At 51.9% G+C, this 20,207-nt stretch overlaps 1 protein-coding gene across 7 annotated transcripts in view; it reads right to left on the bottom strand.

Moving 5' to 3' along the window:
- The window catches only part of BCL9 (BCL9 transcription coactivator), a 59,789-nt gene that overhangs the window by 28,420 nt on the left and 11,162 nt on the right, over nt 1–20,207 (bottom strand). For 2 of the 7 annotated variants that reach the window (XM_030471604.1, XM_030471608.1), the window contains exon 1: nt 411–565. The exons of 1 other annotated variant lie outside the window; for it this stretch is intronic. The gene's annotated coding sequence lies outside the window, so the exon portion shown is untranslated. Of the gene's footprint in view, nt 1–410; nt 570–2,704; nt 2,754–3,034; nt 3,052–3,083; nt 3,257–20,207 lie in introns of those variants that run through there. 4 more of the 7 variants (XM_030471606.1, XM_030471607.1, XM_030471605.2 and 1 more) reach the window with 4 other exon arrangements.

Raw genomic sequence — 20,207 nt, 5'->3', positions numbered from 1 at the left:
CACGCACACACACACAGTGCCTCTACCTACCAAACACTTCCAAATACACCTATTTCCCCTGCTCTTCCCCATGATCCCTACATACGAGACCTTCTCCCACAAGCTCCTCTTGCACAACTGTCCCACATACCAGTTCAACACCACATGCTTTGCTTCCCTGGATTCCTGCTCCCCTGAACGATCTACACTGCTTCCCAGCTCTGGACCCCTATAATTCCCTTTACAGCCATGTGCACCACCTCCTTTGAGCTGAAAGCACTTCCTAGCCCCCATTCAGGCACCCAGTGCTTCGCAACACCACAGTCCCACTCTCCTACCTCTTTCTCCCAACCACTCAAGTCTTAGCTCCTCACATCCTCCCATCACTACACCCATTCCCTCGTGTACCAACTTACTTCTTCCCAGCATACCTCATAATCCACATTTCTTCATCCACCTCTCCGCATCCCTTCCTGCGGCCACCCGTATTTCAGTTCTTCCTGCAACAAAGCCCCTCAATCCCTCCCTCACAGCACAGCCCGGATGATCTAATGTTCCAGGTACCATCTCGCACCCCTCACTCCATGCGTCACCTCGTACCCCGCTCCCTGCACCCTTACCATAGACTTTTGTCCCCCAGCCCCTCACTTCAGCCCCACTGCAGATTCCACACATGCAGCTCTCACCCCACTTGCACCCCATTCTTTTTGCTAGGACAGCCTGCACACCCAGCCCCAACAGCCCTGGTGTTGCAGCCCCTCCTATCCTATGTCCCTATCCTTTGCTGGGACTAAAAACTCAGACCTACCTCTCTAGCCCACCCAGTGCTGCCCTCCTCTCCATCCAGCACAGCCCCATCAGCGCATTTTGGTGCAGCACAGAGTACTCCACACACCTAGTCGCACAGCAGGGCCTGCAGAGCACCCCAGTGCTGCACCCCACACCCCTCCATGCAGCACAGCCACGCAGGCACCCAGTACCCCCAGCACAGCCTAGGGCACCCTACATAGCACAGCCACATGGCCACCCCATGCACCCCAGTGTGACCCCGAGCACCCCACACATCCCTCCATGCAGCAGGGCATCCCCTGCACCACAGAGAATCCCATGAACACCTCCACGTAGCACAGCTCTTAGGGCACCCCACACACCACAGAGCAACCTGGGACACCCCACACATCCCTTCACACAGCAGCACCTCTATGGGCATCCCCTGCAAGCCAGAGCAACCCATACACCCCTCAGTACAGCACGGCCTCAGGGTATCCCCTGCACCACAATGCAATGAGCTCCATACGGCACAAGCTCCAGGGCTTCCCATGTACCCCAAAGCACCCCACACATCCCTCCACAGAGCACAGCCTTAAAGCACCCCCTGCACCCCACACATCCCTCCACAGAGCACAGCCTTAAAGCATCTCCTGTACCCCACACATCCCTCCACAGAGCAAAGCCTTAAAGCACCCCCTGGTCCCCACATATCCCTCCACAGAGCACAGGCCCCGGGCACCCCCTTAAGCATCCCTTAAAGCACCCCCTGCACCCCACACATCCCTCCACAGAGCACAGCCTTAAAGCACTCCCTGCACCCCACACATCCCTCCACAGAGCACAGCCTTAAAGCACCCCCTGCACCCCACACATCCCTCCACAGAGCACAGCCTTAAAGCACCCCCTGTACCCCACATATCCCTCCACAGAGCACAGCCTTAAAGCATCTCCTGTACCCCACACATCCCTCCACAGAGCAAAGCCTTAAAGCACCCCCTGGTCCCCACATATCCCTCCACAGAGCACAGGCCCCGGGCACCCCCTGCGCCCCATACATCTCTCCACAGAGCAAAGCCTTAAAGCACCCCCCGGTCCCCACACATCCCTTCACAGAGCATGGCCCCAGGGCACCCCTGCACCCCACACATCCCTCCACAGAGCACAGTCTTAAAGCATCCCCTGGTCCCCACACATCCCTCCACAGAGCACAGCCCTTAAAGCACCCCCTGTACCCCACACATCTCTCCACAGAGCACAGCCTTAAAGCACCCCCTGGTCCCCACACATCCCTCCACAGAGCACAGCCCTTAAAGCACCCCCTGTACCCCACACATCTCTCCACAGAGCACAGCCTTAAAGCACCCCCTGGTCCCCACACATCCCTCCACAGAGCATGGTCTCAGGGCACCCCTGCACCCCACATATCCCTGCAGAGCACAGCCTTAAAGCACCCCCTGTACCCCACATATCCCTCCATAGAGCACAGCCCCCGGGCACCCCCTGCACCCCACTCATCCCTCCACAGAGCACAACCCTTAAAGCACCCCCTGGTCCCCACACATCCCTCCACAGAGCATGGCCCCAGGGCACCCCTGCACCCCACACATCCCTCCACAGAGCACAAACCTTAAAGCACCCCCTGCACCCCACACATCCCTCCACCGCACACAGCCCCCTCAGCGCACCCTCAGCACCACGGCTCCCCCCGTCCCTTCTCTCGGGGCACCCCCGCGCACGGCCCTCCGCAGAGCGCAGCCCCGGGGGCACCCCACGCACCTCGGAGCATCACCCCCCCCCTCCCCGCCCCGGAGCACCCCGCACCCCGGGGGCAGCGCTGCCCTCCGCCGCCGCTCCCCTCGGCGCCCCCCAACTCTCAAACTTCGGGCGGGCGGGCGGCGGCGGCCGGTGCCGGTGGTCGCGCGGTGCCCGCCGCGCCGCCTCCCCCCTCACTCACCGCCGGGCCGTGGGGGAGGGCGCGGGGGCCGAGGCTCTCCTCTCAGCCCCGGGCGGGAGGGGGCGGCGCAGCGTCTCCCCCCGGCGACGGCGGGTCCTTCCCCCTCCCGCAAACACACACAGGCTCCATTGTCCGCCAGCGCCTCCCCCCCTCTCCTTCCCGCACACATGGTACCGCCCATCGCAGCCCCTCTCGCATGCTCCCCCCCCGCCCGCTCTCCCACCCCCCCCCACACCTCCTTTTTCCTCACACCATTCCCCCCCCTCTTCAATACGCCTCCCCCCCCCCCCCTTCCCGCCGCGTCCCGCAACCAGGAGAGAGGAATGGTACCGCCCGTCGCGCGCGCCCCGCCCCGGGAATGGTACCGTCCCCTACTCACTCTGCCGGCGGGACCGCCTCTTACTCCCCGTTCCGGGCAGTGGTCTCGCCCGCCCCCCCTCTTCTTCCCCAGCGAGAGGGCGGAGATTGTGTCCCGTCCCTTCTTCCCCCCCCCTCTCCCGCCTATCGGTGGTAGCAGCCGCGCTCTTAAAGGAACAGGCCCCGCCGCGGCGAGCGCCCCCCGTGCCCTCGGGAAGCGCCACCCACCCCACCCCGCTCAGCCGCGGCACCGCCCCGGCCATTAACATAGCCTGTGTGTCCGTCCCCCCGCAACAGCCGCGGGGCGGCCCCGCCTCTTCCCCCCCGCACCCCCTCTTTTAAAGAGACCGCGCGCCCAGGGCGCTTCTTAAAGGGACCGCAGGGGAGGGGCGCCCCGCACCGCCCCGCACCTCGCGCTCCCCTGAGGCGGCGCGCGCGGCCCGCCCCCTAACGGCACCCCTAACGGAAACGGCGCGGGGACACGGCGGGAAGGGGGGGTGCCCGTTCGCCACCACCACCGCCAAGCCGCGAGGCCTCCCGCACGGCCCCCGCGGGAGGAGGCGCACGCAGGGGCCGGGTGCGCTGCCAGCCCTCCCCGCAGCACCGTCCTGCTCGGCGCCGCTGCGGCTGGCCGGGCAGATCGCGCCATGCCACTTCCACCGGGCACCGCCTCGGCCTCCCGGCAGCGCCAGCCGCCCGCGGAAGGGCTTCGATGCGTTGGGGAGGCGGGCGCTGCAAGCAGCCCCCGAGGGGCCCGGCTGGTAGGGGGAGGCAGCGCGGGGGTTCGGCCCCTCGCCACCAGCCAGGCGCGGAGTGCGTCCTGCCACAGGAGCAGGAAGGGGACGGCTGGCCACCGGCACGGCGGGAGGAAAGCGGGAGGGAGCTCCTGCAGGAGAAGCGTGTTTCTCCTACCTGATGGCTGAGGGAACTTGCCTGCCCACCCGCTGCCGGCGGGTTGATGGAGCCGCCCCGAGAGATCTGAGGGCCTTTTTCCGATGGGAGAAAGCCCTGGGTTAAGCAGCAGCTTGCAACTAAACAGGGAGGAACCAGGCTGTAATGACAAACAGACACAACCTATCAACTCCTAAATATGCTCAAGGGCCCTATCCTGAACGAACGCTCCGTGTTTGGGGGGATTAAACATCCGTGTAGCCTGAAAGCGGCTGGCAGTTAAGAGTTTTGAGGATCTGTAGCAATCCCCCGCCCTTTTCAGCCTGCGACTTACTCCGTGAAAAGAGCGCTTTCAACGTCCACTAATCCTTCTCCTTCACCTCCACAAAATGTTCTTAAAATGGGCGATCTCGTGGGTTGGGAGAAGAGCTTTCCGAACCACCCGTGGCACACATGCACAGAACCGCTGCAGCCTAACCAGAGAAAGCAGGCTGATGGGTTTTGCATATCCACGGTGCCTGAATAACCTGTTTTGCCAATACAACAGAAGTGAATGGAAATGCGGAGTGCGTTCTCCCTCTCCCTTTATCCTCAGGCGACCCGCTCTTTACCCTGTCCAACTCCCACTTCTGAGTAACCCGGCTCTTTGGAAGAAGACCCTTTCACACTAAGCATTCACACTGGGTGTTGCTCTGGCACATAAAGCCTCCTCCTCTTTCCGCTCAGCCTTTAGTCCCTAAGGGGCTTTTTCTCTTTTTGTCCCGCTCTGCTCCTCCCCTTGTCCGTGCCCGCTTGGAAACATCCTTGATGAACTCTGTGTGGCTTCCTGATCACTACAACAGTAGCTAATTCGCACCTCTTACCCTAGACAGATACTCTTCCTTGAGGCAGGGCAGGGGGATGCTTCTCAACAGCAGGTTTTCAACCCCTTCTGATGCACTGACCAGAGCCCCCCGAACACTTCCCACTGGACAGACCACTGCTGCCTCTTGCCTCCTTTCCCCTACCTTTTCTAGACAAGTCCCTCGGGCTACAAGCTCCCAGGATCCATGACCCAAAGGCAGAAACCGTTGGTCTCTGGACAGTCTTTCCAACTCATCCGCAAACACTAGCTCTGCCTGTACCCTTCCAGGGGTGGCAGCGGCACTTGCTAAAGCTGAAGTGTTGGTGAAACCAAACTGATCAGCTCCACTTGACCCACCACCTTTGCCACCATCGATTCAGCCTGCTCTTTTACCCCACATATAAGCCTTCTCTGGTTTGCCATCGATACATGTCTTTTTCAATGTAACACCTACCACTCCTCCTCCCCCTTATGCATCCCACAGCAGAGCGGGTTCAGAGCACCGAGCCCAGGAACGGTTGCAACAGCAGGAGCAGCACAGACTGGACTGGCCAGGCAGCAAACCAGGGTGTAAGGAACCAACATGCCTCGGGGTGCTTTAAACAGAAGACCTGGTTCTGCTGTCACCGACGCCAGGGACCCATCGTGGTTTGCTTACAAGAAGTTTGTTTCCCCGGAGCAGCAGAGGCTGGGATTTTTCTGAGGAGCCTAAGGAAGGCAGGCACCCAACCTCTGCTTCCTGAAGGTACCTTTGAAAACCCTGTCCCGTGCTTCAATCCTGACACACACAAGAGCAGTGATAAAATACGAGGTGTTAGCGGACTTTTTGTTTTTTGTTCTCTCCCCTCTTCAGAGCCGGGACTTCGCTGTCTTGTCCCTTGAGGAGTTAGACAAGGGAAAAGGAGCACAGAATGCTACTAGTTCGCAGATGCTGTGGTTCCTCCAACCCCCCTCCCATCCCCCCGACCCCATCCCCCCACATTTCAAGCAGTTATAAATGACTGTGCAACTCTGCAGGCAGCAGTCTCAAATAACCACACCAAGCCTCTCCCCTCCAACGGCTTTATGTCTCTTCCTTCCTCTCTTTGGGGCTCCGGATAGCAGCTATCAAGGTGTTTTGCTTCACTCTCAAGAGTTAAGTTGCTACTTCACCCACCACCTTTGGGAATCTGCCACAGCAAACTGCCACCAGCACTGAATTCCCAAGGGAGGGATTCTCAGCTGAGAAATCCCTCCTGCTGCCGCCCTTGAAGGGCTTTACCATGGGAACTGACAACAACAGGCTCCCAAATGATCTCAACTGTGATGACAGGTTGCGAGGCAGGATTTCAGGTAGAAGAGCCCCAGACCCCAGGGCGGCCACTGCCAACCTCAAGAGCATCGCCCCATCGTGCCCTCCCTCAGCCACACTCATAGAAGGTGCCCAGAGAAGCCAGCTGTCCCGGCTCTTCAGAGCACTCCAGCAAATCCAGAACGTCTTGGAGACGTTACAGCCTGCGTTCTCCCCTCACAACTCCCTGGCCGCAGCAAGGACACAAGATCAGCAGGGTCCTCTTCCACCAGCGCAAACCAAGCCTAAGGAAAGGTGCTACAGGAGCTCCAGTTCTGCAGAGCAGACAGATCAGACAAGACAGGCCAGCCAGCAAAATGGATTTGCATCATGCTTTCTGTACATGGTTCAGAGCATGGCACACCCCAACCGCGGCTTTTATGCTCTTTAAGTGGCCGGTCGTGCAAGCACTTAATTTTACATGTGTAAGTAGAGTCCCACTGAAACACGATGGAGCTACTCACACAAATAATGTGAACAGTGTGTAGGGCTATGGCCCTATTGCACTGTTCACCTGCAGCAGAGCCAGTTCAGTCAGTGCCACTCACTTGTGCCACACTCACAGGTGAGCTGTTTAAATGGCCCAACTTCTTTCTAAAGGTCCTACTAACAAGAACAAATCCTTAACGTCAGACCAGCTCCGATGTAGATTTCATCCTCGCAAGCGGTTGAACTGGCACAACTGGAGGAGGTGGAAACATCTGAGGAACAGGCACTTTTGAAGAAGGGATTGAGGACAGGCAAAATGGTGACACGGAGCTGCAGCGTGTGAAGGCTGGAGGCACTGCTCTCTTCTGAAGTCCTGCCCTGCTCCTGACCATCCGCTCTCTGAAGTGGAGCCTCTTCCCCAACCACACAGTCGTTCCACTGTTCCGCCTCAAATGCAACAGCAAATCGAGCCTTTTCAGTCATTCATGCTTAAAAACCTTCCCTCAAGAAAACCGGTCACCATCAAGAAGAATCTGCCATACACACAGGACCAGTGATGGGTGCTCCTCCTTGCAGGTAACAGATGTAGCCACTGTGCACATCTGTAGCCTGTCCACCACTTCTTCTGCAGCCAAAGCTATGAGCTTTGACATGGCACATCTGGACAATGCTAAGTGTCCCCTACATTTATAATTCTTTTTATTTATCTTTTTTTTCCAGTTTATGGGCTATTTTATCTCCGGCAACTCTGTGCTGAAATTGCTTCACAGATTTCCTGTCTGCAGAGGCAAGATTTCCCTCTTTCAGTGTGATTATAACCTTCCAGCAGAGAAACTCCACTAACTCCTTAAGAGCTTTGCTCTCTGTACTGCCTCCCGACTTCCCCATTCATGCACACCTGCACAAAGTGGGTGTAAAACGCTGTCACTGCTGGAAGCGAAGAGCACACATCATTAGGAGGATGTTTTGCTTTGTTTGTTTGCTTTAGGTTTGGGGGGTTTTGCCCTCTTTTTGCTCTGGTGTAAATGATCAGAGGAGCTGCAGGACAAGAGAGAGATCAGGCTCTACGAAATCTCTTTCTCCTGAGCTTTGAGTTTTCCGTGGCTGCATGCTCTAATGAGCCTTCTCGAAAGGAAACAGCCCATTTCTGTAAGGAATCCAGGTGATTACAGTTCGCATACCCGCCGCGATCTCTCTGCATGGGCACGGGGGAGCTGCCTTCATGAATCTCTCTGCAGGGTGAAGCCTAAAGCTGGACAGTGTGAAAGAGATGGGAAAGGACCACAGGGAAGGGCAGTTTAACATCCATTGTTAACTTGCAGAAAAAAAAAAAACCCAACAACCCTTCTTTCAGAAAGCCTTTTATTTATTGTAAATCATTCCTAAAAGATTAGGAAATCAGGCCTGGGGGAGGGGGAGAGACTGCTGTGGCTTTTTTTCGAGTCCAGTGTCTTTTGGAATTAGACATTGCCCTGAGTTTCCCCAGTTTTTGCTGAACATCAGTGCTGCAAACACCGGAGAACATTCCTAACTTGGCTTGCGTGAAGAGTCCCTCTGCACCCTGACTTGGGTGAGACTTCACAGACTTACAGAGAAGGGAAAGGCACATGTACCCGCATCAATGTCAGTATCCATACACACACACCCCTCCCTCTGTCCCCACTGCTGGCATAAGACCACTTGCAGCTCCCCCGTACCGATTACTACTGCCCTGCCAGCCGCACAGTGCACAGAGCTCTCCGTCAGGAAGGACACTGGCTCATGGATCTGGCTGCACCACATCACCCTGTGACAACAGCGTACAGGTGATGGCAAATTCAGGTGGGCAAGAAAGGCTTTGCTCTCTCTTTTCCTAGCTACACCAAAAAGAGAGGAACAGTTGGTTTGTGCTTTCCTATTCGCACCTGAACAGCCAAACAATCTGAGCCTTAATCAAGTTTGGGCTGGAGCACAGAACTGGGCCTACAGTGAAAATACTCCTAGGGATCTCCAGAGAGCCTTCTAATTGGTCTGCCCCCCTTCAAGACATTATCCCCCATCAAAACTCTAACGTGATGAACAAATCCCAGGTTTTATAACATTCCAATTGCAGGAAGCTCTTGCCCTATTTAGAAAGTCATCTCTCAAGTCAATAAGCAGGTATGAGGCAAATACCACACAGCCACAGAGATAAATGCTCAGCATTACCTCCTATGATTAAAAAAAAAAAAAGGGAGAAAAAGGAGAGAAGAGATACTGAATCAGAAGGGAAATCAGGTAAACAGAATCTGGAGAAACATATGTCTGTGAAGCACAAGGAAAAATACGAACTCATACTAAACAAGGGTGGGAAATTTTGGCATACAGGAGACTCCAAAATCAACGTTTGCCCAGGAACACTGCTCCCGGTACACTGTCGCTGTGTTTCACAGAGAACTGCTAACACACACTGCGTACTGCGGTGCTGCCAGGAGAACCTGGCTGTGGAATTGCCTGGCCCTCGAGCCTTTTGAGATTCTCAGCCATGACTGTGCGCTCCCTTTGACCATCTCTGACCCCAATGAGAAGAGACACGGCAGCAGCTCAGAAAATTGCCAAACTCACCTCCTGCTCCCATTGAGCCGCCTGCTGAGCCTAGTCCAAGACAGCAAGCACCCTTGCACAGCTACCAGCCATGTTCTCTGTCACTGGGCTACACACGTGTGTGCTTTCGTGGCGTAAAACCAATCAAAGGAAATTTCATAGAACCACAGAATCCCACAGCGGTTTGGGCTGGAAGGGACCTTAAAGCTCATCCAGTTCCAACCCCCTGCCACAGGCAGGGACACCTTCCACTAGAGCAGGTTGCTCCAAGCCCCTGTGTCCAACCTGCCCTTGAACACTGCCAGGGATGGGGCAGCCACAGCTTCTCTGGGCACCCTGTGCCAGCGCCTCAGCACCCTCACAGGGAAGAACTTCTGCACAAGAGCTCATCTCAGTCTCCCCTCTTTCAGCTTAAAGCCTTTCCCCTTGTCCTGTCACTATCTGCCCTTGTAAAAAGTCTGTCTCCAGGTTTCTTGTAGTCCCCCTTTAGGTACTGGAAGACTGCTATAAGATCTTCCTGGATCCTTCTCCAGGCTGATTTCATTCCCAAAGGTATATTTCTGAGAAATCCATGACCAGCTGAAGAAAGCACCTTTCATTAGGAGCATCCTTCTCGCGGGATAAATAGAAGGAAGCCAAGTCTGCCCTCAGACAGACAGAAGTCATCTGTCGCCAACACATACAACAGCTCTCTTGGCATAACGGGCTTTTTGTGCTTCCCAGTGCTGCTCCTTCACCTTCCGGCTGCTCAGGGTACCCGCCGGCCGCACAACAACTGCGGGCAGGTTACACTCACAGAGCACAGCTGCCCCTGCAGCCAGCGCACACGTGTCTGAGGGTGAAATTCTGTTCATGTCTCTCCCTACAATAAAATACAAACAACTTCAGCATGGTTTCCCCTCGAGATTGCACACAAAGAAGAAACCAAGCCCCCACAGTACTGCAGACTGGCCCATTAAAGCGAATGGTTAAATTCTTGCTATGAAAAAGTAGGCGTTGTTGTCTGTTTTGTGAGGCAGAAATCAATATTCCCGCCTCCTCTCCTTCTGTTATTTCACCTTGAGATACTCATGCTCAGATAGATGAGATCTGAATCTTACTCACTGCTACTGCAACTTTTCTCTCTCCAGCACTTCACAGGGTCACAGATGTTCTTGCAGCCCTAACCTGCCTGTAATTTACCACTCGGCTCCCTAAACTGAGCACCACTGGTGACTGAAGTAGTGACTGATTTTCCTTCCAAATCACACCACTGTGGCTATTTCCAACTATTTATCTACACCCTCTATCTCAGTCATTTTGCTCCCTGTGTCCTCCAATAACAACCCTCTCTCTGCCACAGCCTCTTTCTTCCCTGGCCCCCTATAATTCACTCCCTGGTGCTAGCCTCTTCCACACCACAGCCATCTCATCTAAATGATGTTTTATTGTGAAAAGCCCCTTCTGCTCTCTGTCTCCCTTTAATCTAACTGTGGGGGGCAGCTTGGTTAAGTCTATGAATTCGGGGGGGTGAGAGGGAAGGACGCAGGTGACTGACGCTCAGCCCAGGCAAGCCTGAAGCAATGTTGGCTGGGGAGGGAACAGTGGCTCCTTCAGCTAGGTTCAGAACCAGGGACCTAGACCGGCTCCCCGCGATCAGGGAGCAATAATGCCAGGCTGACTGGGCTGTTCTGATGAGCCCTCTCGGAGGCAGCTCTGCCTACTATCACGCCTGCCTCTGTCACCTATGGATTAGACAACTGCAATATGCTCTGTTTGGCACCACGCTTTACATCCATTCATAAACCAAAGGCATCGCAGAACTCAGCGCTCTGTTGAATAAGCCGCATCTCTCGCCCACCATCACTCACGCGTTTGTGCTCCCTGTTTATGCCATCTGACCACTGGTTTCCAGACAGATTTTAACATGTTCCTGTTGACCTCTAGCACCTCGCACATCAGGACACTTCCTCCCACCTGAGAAATCACCTCTTCTATTTCCTAGAAGCTGTAGAAAAGACATCGGGTATTCTCACACGCATACCTCGGAGAGTAGAGTTGAGGGTTGTTCAGTCTTTAATTTGCCATTGTTTGCTGGTGACAGTCTGATGAAATTGCTTGAGTAATAATGAAGACAGTTTTCATTATCTGTCATTTAAAAACGTCAAGGGAGCTTAGACTGAATGGATAGGTGCTACCTGTTGTTTCAAATAGCTTTTGATGAAGGAAATACATTTCAAAAGTACCAGTCACTGATTTGCGGGTGCTGTACAAAGATTACATAAAACAGTGAGATCCTTCCAAAGAAAACAAGCAGATTTCCCCCTTGCTCTTCAGATATTGGCTTATCATCAGCGTGGTGCTGACTTTCTTCTGCAATAATCATCGGCAGCTCTCAGATCTGCAAGGTCATAGATGATAGAGGACAACACCAAGAAAACCAGGACTCTTCATTATTAAAGGACACTTGAGAGTTGTGGCTTAGCTCTTCACTCACTGGAAATGCTTCACTCTCCCTCTTTTGCATTTTCGCTTGTGCACTTTTACGGTGCAAACTCTGGCCCACTTTAGCAACAGATGTCATGGCTGGACATACTTCTGCCCAAACATTTTGCTAGTCCTCTCACAGCTGAACTGCAATAACAGACTGCGTGAATGTTCCTGCTCCATCTGAGCACAAAATCTGCCAGCTTATTTTAAATTGTATCTGTTTATTCCCTAGCATGAATACATCTGCTTACAATACCTGCCTTGCAGGTCCTGGGAGACACCTAGGACAGCATGTTTCTTTTCTATCTGTATCCTTGTATTTTAGAGCATCCATTTAACATGTGAGACGGCGTTGCACAGGGGACCTGCCTCGGTAACGCAACTGTGATGAGATACACCCTCTGTGCCTTGGCTTGCTCACAAGATGGGCTGTTCCTACACACAACCTGTACCTTTTGCCTGTCCTTTCTCTCAAACCACGACAAAACGAATGCCAGCAGCCCAGCCAGCATGCAAGGAATGCAGGTAATAGACTGGCTACAGTGTCTTTAAGACCCACTTGCATTTTTGGTAATTGTTTTTATATGAGTATCCAGTATCAAAGGCTGTAGCACTAATCTCTTGTAAGCATTTCAATGCTGAAGCACGGGTACCTTCCATGTAAGAACCAGCTAACCAGGATTTCTGCCGTTTTGTCTACTAACACAACCCCAGCCTGCCTGGCTGCCACCGAGTCCCCATTTCCCCCAAGGGCAGAGACTGCAGTGTCCCCCGTCGTGTCACAGCTCCTGGTGGTATATATGAGCTTTAAAACTAAGATTTGACGGTAATGAGGAAGGAAAGAAGGACTGAACCTTAGGATGGTGGACTCTGAAAGTCACAGATGTGGGGAAGAAATAAGAGTTGTTCTGAGACCCGATCATTCCCATGTCTTGTTTCCATTAGGACAATGTTCCCCAGGCACTTGCTTGAGCCATCCTTACAAAGCATTTCCCAAGGAAAAGGGTTTAAGTTCCTGGCAACACATTCCAAAAACCCATGTCCCCAGCTCCCTGCTGCCATAAGCAAGCACCACTCCAATGATTTCAATAAAGCTGCACTTTCTGTGGCCCTAAGGCTATAACACTACAGCAAACAAAGCCAAATACCGTCAGCCAGATGCTTTAAGGTCTGAATCCAAGTCTTCAATGACTTACACATATGATCCACCAAAGGATGGCTGAACCCACACGAGGTGGGACACAGCTGGCTGTCACAGAGCTCTGTAACCCACCAGCAGAACACGGGCCACAGGGCCTCATCCTGGGGCAGAGCGATGCTGGTGGACCTCAGCCTGCTCCTCATGGGCACTTGCCCTTCAAAGGGCAGTGGTACCTCACTCCTCTGTGCTGCGCTGGCACTCCAGCCTCCCTGCTGAGCCCTCTGCCCTCGCCAAAAATAAACCCCGCACCCCGCTCTAATGGCCACAAGGATGAGATCAGGCAACATAATACTGATACCAAAACCAAATGACCTTACAATTTCAGCTGCTTACCACTCCAGCTTCTTCACCTCCCCATCATAGAGTTTGTTTTACATCTAAAACATCCAAACGAACTCTGCTCACTCCAAGCAAGGGGTAGCTCAAGGCTGCTGCCAGGCTGGGTTTGGGACCCACTGAAGCACATGCTGAAAGCAGGACCATGGCTCAGCAAGACAACAGCGTACATCCTGGAGTAAGGAGGGTGCAACGCTGGATAGTTGCTCAGGACTGAGTGAACGCTGCAAATGAATGGTCTTTCCAGCTTCAGAAGTGGTCCCTGAAGGCCAACAGTAAGGGAATTTGGCTGGATAATATAGTCTGGGGAACATACTGCACACAGATCCAGTAAGTAATGTTGAAAATCCATAGGCAAAGGAAATGTTTTAAAACAGAGGAGGAAAATCTACTTGCAATCAATACCGTGAAGGTCTCTAAAAGGAAACACTCTGAAAAAAAAGGACACGTTTGCCACACTTTAATCTTTAATGATATCTTGTAGTTCTAACAAAGCCTTCAAAAAAGAAAAATCCAACAAAAACCCCCAAACAGACACTGTAACACACCTGACAGAGCAATCATCCTCACACGGCAAAACACGATTGTCACACCTGGTAAATGAAATGACCGTGCTGCACCCTGAGGCCAGGGTGAGAGGCTAAGGTGAGCTGGTAATGGAAGGTCAGAGATCATGTACCGGCTCTTCAGGGAGCATCTTTGAGATGCTCTTTTCATGTACAGCAGCGCAGCGGGATCGGAAGGCACTGGTGGCACGTACTGAAGTCGCTGTCACTGGCAGTGCTGGAGCTGTGCAGTCACCAAGTGATAGCTCAGGTTTGCAGGCCAGCGCCCCTCAGGCTCAGGGTAAGGTTTGCTCCCTTGTCAGAGCACTCCTGTACTGTTTCATCTCCTCGCAGATGAAGAGTGAAGCTACAGAGCTGAGACAACAAACTTTTTGACCACATACAGCTACAGCCTCTGAGCCGTTAAAAGAAAAGCAGGCAGTGAAAATCAATGAAAACACTGACCACAGGCCACACTGGTAAGAACCCGATACATTCACAGTCTGCCCTGTATCAGCACACAAGACCACTAAATCCAAGCAGGATAGCTACACAATTTGCTCATCACTGGGGAACAGGAGAGAAGCGAGACCTGTGGGGAGCCAGCAGGCCCTGGAGGTATGGAAACTCACAACAAAATCAGCAATCTTGGAATCAAAGAGGAAGATGCACGGAGAAATACACTATATACTCCAGCACCAGACACATGGCTTAACAAGATGCTTTAGACTATCTGGCTCCATAAATTAGGCTGTGATTCCCAGTTCTTTAGCTCCCAGCTCCTGCTGATTTCTGTGGATAAAGGGGATGTTTGTCACTCCCAAGATCAGACGCCAGACCGAATGCTTTTCAAGAAGTACACAGATGAGTATGTTCCTAGGGAGGAATGAGCTAGAGCTAAGCCTTCAAATGAGCACAAGGAGAACCTCCTGCCCACAGACAGGAAAGTGGTAACCTCCTTCACTTCCTTTGTGGCTTTAACCTAAACCACAACTCCTCCCTTTGGGTTAGGAGTCTCTTCCACTCATTCAGATGTTTGTCAGCTTGTCTCTCTCCAATACCCAGCATCCACCACTGCCACATAGGGGGGAAAAAAAAACCAGCTCTTTTCTCTTTCCTCTCTCCCACACCCTTTTTGCAGTTTCTTTCCTAAACAAGCACGGCTTCGATGCATGGCAAAGCAAGTCTAAACTACAGCTCTTCAGGCACAGGCATAGAAATTAGCAATTGCAACATGAGGGAGCAGGGAGAACGCAGCCGTTGGCATACAGGCTACACCAACATTTGGGAATGCTGGCAGTGAGGAAACACTGCTGCCAGCGGGAAGAGTGATGCCAAACCAACTCACAGGGCTTTTCCATGAGCGCGAGCACTCTTTCCCAGCCTTGGGCGCAACATCCTTCCTTCTCCCCCAGAGAGCTTCAGAGCACGGATGAAAGCAGGGGATAGAGGGGAGCAAGAACAGGGAAGAGCCGTGCTGCCACATAAGAGGCGCTTTGCTGGTGCGTAAGGAGGTGAGAAGTTCAGCCCCATCGTCCTGTGTGTGGGGTGTCAATGAGGAAGAGGCGGCTCCCTCCTCACTCAGATCCCATCATCTGCTGAAGGGAGGTTTAACGATGTGAGAAGCAGTGGCTCCCATCCAAAACCCTCCTGGTCCAAAGGCTTAACCCCACCATACCCAGGTGATAGTGGGGGTTTCAGAGGGAGTCAGGCATTCTGAAAGATTCGAGCAGTACTGCACAGGCATTTTCTTCCGCTTTACAACTGCTCATACTGGGGGTAACCTCTCCCATTGCTCCCACTGCAACCCACGGTGTGAGTGATGCAGTTGCTCCCTTGTCACCCCTCACTTTCAGGACAGTTCAGGACTATGTAGGGTGAAAGAGAAGGGAATTGGTTTTATTCCTTCAAGATTTTAAGAGATTTCAAATGATTTTTCTATATCTGATCAAGGGAAGAGAATCGTTTTCCAAACTTACACCTAGAAACTACGACCAAATTAACGAAATGCAAGATTTCGTTTTATCTTCCTGAAGCGCTTCCTTTTGACAGCTTCAAAACTTTTCTCAGGGCTTTTTTTTTTCCAAGATGGGACACAAAACTGGAATCAACTTTTCCCAAAAATAGCAACAGTTTTGGCAAATCAGCAATTTTCTAAGAAAAACGTATCACTGGAGAAAAATCCGAACAAAACCTACTTCTATTATTTCCTCCCAGCACCGCACAAGAATATGCCTCTGTGGTGTAATTCAGCCTTAAATTTCATAGCAACTCTGATTCAGACATATTGCACACACAGATATTAGAATATGCCTTTGACATCATGAGAGCAATGCAAAACAGTGTATATACAATATGGGCAAGCAATGCTGCTATGGAAACCCTTCCTTTGAATTCCCGTATATGGGGGGGGTTTAAATTCTTAACCCTAATATGCTTTAACAGAATTTTGTGTACTTTTATTCCCTTGCTCAAACGATCTCCCTCCTTCTAGACTTTGCCCATCGGGAAAGAAAGATGGTTTTGTGGGTGAAGCAGAAGAGGGTGAGATCTGCACCGCGTTCCTGGTGCTGCCACACAAATGCCATACACACACCTGCTCCATGAGCTACAGCAAGAGAAGGAACTGATCTGTGCCTCAGCTTCTGCAGCTGTAAAATAGAAATAAGCTGGCATTTTACTTCGGATATGACTCGAATGTGCTCTGAAATCCTTTGTGACAACCAGAAGATACATGCATCCTTATTCCTATTTGTTACTTTCCGTAGGCGAGGAGTTACTGTCCTCTACAGACCTATGCTGATGATCTCTCTATACTGAAGAACCAAATCAGGAAGTACAGTCGCCCACTCATGTAGCGAACAGATAAGTAATAAAGCAGTGCACTTGCCAACTCCTAAGGAGGTGGTTTCTTAAAAAGACATAGGAAGCTTTCATGTTTTGAAGCTGACTAATTTCAGAAAGTTCCCGTTTCGCTCTCTTTTTTCTTCAACTTCTCCAAAAAACCACCTGTTGACCTGCTCTTCTGAAGTGTCTGCTGCCGGGGAGGGTCAGACCGGCTGAGTTAAAGGTAACGGTGCTGCAAGAAAAGAGGCCGCTTTATCTGTCCATCTCCTCCCTTTGCAAGGTGCTCCCGCTGACCCCAGCAGCACCTTTCGGGTCTCACCCTGACACGGAGAGTTGCCCTGAAGCTCTGCCGAATGCATCCCGGGATGCAGAGCACCGCCTCCCACCAAACGTGAGCAGAGTGTGCAATCTAACAATGGTCACCCAGCAGCCAAACAAACTCACCCGTGCGACCCAGCGATCACAAGCGCAGATTAAGTTACTTGCACTCGTCTGACGGTGTAATTGCCAGACTGCACATTCAAATGAGTATTTGTTTAAGTGTGTGATATACAGATAGAGCTTATGCACTTGAGGCCAAATTCACCCCTGTCGTAATTTCCTTAACTCCAGTAGCAATTACTCAAAGGATTAATTTGGCCCACAGTGTTTCCCAGTACATGTGATTCATCATTTCTTTCCTATAACACAGAATAATACGCTGCTTCAATCACTAGTGATAGCCTGGCCTCCTTGAGGCTGCCGGACTCCCCGTTTAATCAGACATAAAACAAATCACTTGCAGAGGCAGAGGCGTACAAGCACGCTTTAATTACAATATTGTAACACCAATTAGAGATCTATCTAATCGAGGACTCAGTACTTCCTACTCGAGTACTACTCCCATGTTGGGATAATTACTGCTAATTAAGCTTGGAACTAATTAGGCCAAATGATCTCATTTATACCAACATAGATGACTTCTAGGAGTTCACACACACACCAAAAAATCCGAGGGTGATTTTATCAGTCCTGGACTCATCAGCACTTTGCTTTCGAAATGGTCTGTCCCTCCCCAATGGATAAGGCTTGTTAAAAACTCAAGTCCCAGATCTCAGGTGATCTTCGATTCTCCCAAGGTAGAGAAACACTCTCTGAAGGCATTTGAGATGGTTGGCCTGAGTCACCTTCTGCTCCATTAGACACAGTGGATTAACAGAGCTGTGTCGATCACAGCCTGGTTCATTCAAAACCTACAGGTTAACCACACAGTTACGATTGTAACTTCTCAGTGCATTTAGCACTACCTACACCACCACGACTGCTGCACAGAATGAGGTTTGCTGTAGGTCGCTGCGCAGTGTTAAGACTTACAATAACTGTAGAACAAAACCCCTTAAACACAGCCAACAGCTGTATGTACTTGTTGCACGTTCTGCATCAATGCTGTATGCAATAAGAAGTTGCATCCCAGCGCTGCTCAGCGGCAGTGGCTCAGCTGTGCTGTACGTGATGGCTGAGGGAAGAGCCTGGCTCTAACTAATGGAGCTCCTCGCAAAGCCCGTCTGTGCTACAAGGCTCCCCGTGTTCACAATCTGACTGTATCTAACAAAGTTGGCTTTACACTGCACTCAGAAAAATGAAGGACAGCCCTTCAAGCTGTGTTTGCGTGGCGGCTTTTCCTCCTCTCCTCCAACCTCAATATTTCTGCACCAGCTCAGCACTGAGATTCTCAGCTAGAAGAGACACCAAGGCAGCGACCATTTAGACCTGCCCTTGGCTTATGGGAACAGTCTCAAGCAGTAAGTAGGGTGTTCCCTGACTAATGCTGACATGGCCAAAGTGGTGGGTAAAATGAAGCTTAAAAAACCACTTTGAGCACTGCATTTTTGTCTGGGTATTCTGGGGACTAGGAGTTGGCCGGTATTTCAGAAGTTCTCACTTCTGCTTCTCACTCTACGATGGTCTGCACCACTCGTGTGACTTCCTCCTGCTGGAGGAAAGCTCCTGGTTTCTGCCATCTAAACCACCGGACTGCAGGTACTTTGGCCAATTTCAGTTTCGTGGCTGAGTGAAAGAATAATGCCACCTCCCAAAATACCAGTCCCACCTCTGAAAAGAGACCGGACATCTTTCAAACGCAAGGAAGGACCAGTACCCATCCTGGGAGCACCCATCCATCCGTGCTGCAAACTTCATAGACCTCCATGGCCTCTTGTCCCTAGGTAGCCAGAGCACCCCAACCCCTCTGCTGAGCCTGTCAGCCCTGCTGAGGCTGCAGACAGGCAGGTCTGTGCTGTCGGGCACTACAGGCAAGTCAAGAACGGTTCAGTCACGTTCACTGCACAGGTCATCTTTTTCTGTACATCCCTTCTTCCAACTCCTGCCTCAAATTCAAGCCTTCCAGGATCCGCTTCGAGGTACAGCGTGTAGTAAACCCTGCTGTCTCTTTACTTTTGGCTTTCTCTCACCAGCTGCCTTTACTACTCCTAAAGCTTCCTCCTAAACACTTAATTTTCTCATGCTTTCTAGTACTTCAGGCTGGAATCTTGAAGCCGCTGAACCAGGAATTCCCTATTGTCTCCACGTCTTCTTCCAGCCTGGCCCTTTATCCTCACAGTGATCATTGTTCCCTGGTGAGTCACAGACACCCCCCTCCTTCCCTCCAAATGCCTCCTGAACAATCTTCTCTTTTCCAAAGCCTGTCAAAACTAAGCCCAGCAGGATTCCCTACACCAACCTGACCTGGTTACAATACCTCCTGGAACTGATCCTCCTGCTGTATGTGAAATTCCTGTACAAGTGCCACTTCTTTATGCAGTACCATTAGCAGAAGATTAATAAATAATGCAGAGGAATAACACAATCCCCAGTAAACAACGTACTACTTCTCCTATCTTCTTAAGTGAGCAACATGGATCCTAAATCTGATCTGCCCCTCCAGTTGTTACCCAAGCCTCATCTCAGCTACCAAACTCCCCCTTCCCTCCCCTGGCAAGCCTGCCATTCCTTTCTTCCCAGCTGCCAAGGCTTTTGCTGCTACCTCCTCCAGCCCAAATACGCTAGAAGACACGGATGCAAGCATCCATACAACACAAATGCCAGCATCCATACACACACTAGGCTGCATGTTGAAAATGCACATGCTTCCATATGCTGCAGTACAGTGCCCATGGGTATTATGCAGGTATCTGCTGGAACCCCTGCAGGAAGAGGTGAGCTGGAGGAGATTTTCTACTGGAAACAAAATCACTGAACCCAAAGTCTGAGCAAGACAGTGGTAGATATACGATCAGGGCAGTGCTCAGCAGAAGCACAGATTGGGCCCAGGGGGCCTCTGAATGGCATCTTTAGCGTTAAAAGGAAGGAATTCAGGAGCTTTAGATCAGAAGTGCATCCCAAACGGGCATTAGACTCTAATAAATAAGATGCTTTACACTGACAGAGTGCCAAAAACCTCCCGACATCCTCCCTGAGCTCTGCATACAGGCGTCTCTTCAGTTGGCAGTGGTCTGGATGGCAGAAACCAAGCAAACAAGCTCCCTGCGTAACAGAGGAAGGAAGGGAAGCAATGTCCTGGTGGAGGAACATCAAGTCACAACCACTACACCATGAATGCTCTAATTTGGGACTACAATAAGTCCTCCAGGACGGGGACTGTCTCTTTCCGGTGCCTGGACAGTACACTGCACAACAGGACCCCAGTCCCACAT

This window comes from Strigops habroptila, chromosome 2 (genome assembly GCF_004027225.2).
Source record: "Strigops habroptila isolate Jane chromosome 2, bStrHab1.2.pri, whole genome shotgun sequence".
NCBI lineage: Eukaryota > Metazoa > Chordata > Aves > Psittaciformes > Psittacidae > Strigops > Strigops habroptila.
This window is presented reverse-complemented; position numbering and strand designations above follow the sequence as displayed.